The sequence below is a fragment of the Sinocyclocheilus grahami genome, unplaced genomic scaffold, assembly GCF_001515645.1.
Source record: "Sinocyclocheilus grahami isolate Dianchi unplaced genomic scaffold, SAMN03320097.WGS_v1.1 scaffold16725.1, whole genome shotgun sequence".
Lineage (NCBI taxonomy): Eukaryota > Metazoa > Chordata > Actinopteri > Cypriniformes > Cyprinidae > Sinocyclocheilus > Sinocyclocheilus grahami.
Genome location: NW_015516244.1, coordinates 3,543 through 4,429, shown reverse-complemented (window position 1 = coordinate 4,429; position 887 = coordinate 3,543). Strand labels below are relative to the sequence as shown.

The 887-nt window shown below is 43.7% G+C and overlaps 1 pseudogene; it reads left to right on the top strand.

The window, feature by feature from the left end:
- LOC107579340 (sodium/calcium exchanger 3 pseudogene) overlaps positions 1-529 on the top strand; it is an 877-nt pseudogene extending 348 nt beyond the window's left edge.
- The last annotated feature ends 358 nt before the right edge of the window (positions 530-887 follow it).

Sequence of the window (887 nt, the reverse complement as noted above, 5' to 3'; positions counted from 1 at the left end):
TGACTATGAATTTGCTGAGGGCACACTCGTCTTCAAACCTGGCGAGAATATTAAAGAGATCACCGTCGGCATTATTGATGATGACATCTTTGAGGAAGATGAATACTTCTATGTCCGCCTGAGCAATCCCCGTATAGTCGGGTGGGCTGATGGACATCCTATTACTTTGGAGACTGGAGCACCTGCTCCAAGCGCAGCCCTTGGTGAGGCCCACACAGCGACTGTGACAATCTACGATGACGACCACGCAGGAATTTTCACATTCGAAAGCGAATCGGTGCGAGTTAGTGAAAGCATCGGCATCATGCAGGTTAAGGTCCTGAGGACATCAGGAGCACGTGGTCTGGTGGCGGTACCGTACCATACAGTGGATGCGACAGCTTGCGGAGGGGAAGACTTTGAGGAAGTGTCTGGAAAACTGGAGTTCCAGAATGACGAGACAATGTAAGAGGTTTCTGTCAGCTAATGCCTTTTTATGTGTGAGAATGTGTGTATCTGTGTTCTGCTGCCTTTATTTAGCTCTTTCTTTCCAAGGATTGTCCTGCTTGAGTGAACCTTCACAGTGAAAATGCTTTTAGACCTGCAGTAAAGTTATTAGATTGTGTGTGTTTGGATTTCTCTGGTATGTCAGACAGCTTATTTCACGGCAAAGGAAAGGGCTAAGAATTTAATTTGAAAGAACACAGTGTCACAAAAATATGAATACATTGTGATTTTGTTTTTCATTTACATTTTAGGGACTTAATGTCAAGAACATTCCACATATTTGTTGCCAATGTGGTAAAGACGAGCAGATGTTTTCTTTATATACGAATGGTACTGTATGTCTTTATCCAGTTTCACACGCACACTGCATCTTTGTCACATGAGTGGCAGCCATATTGACG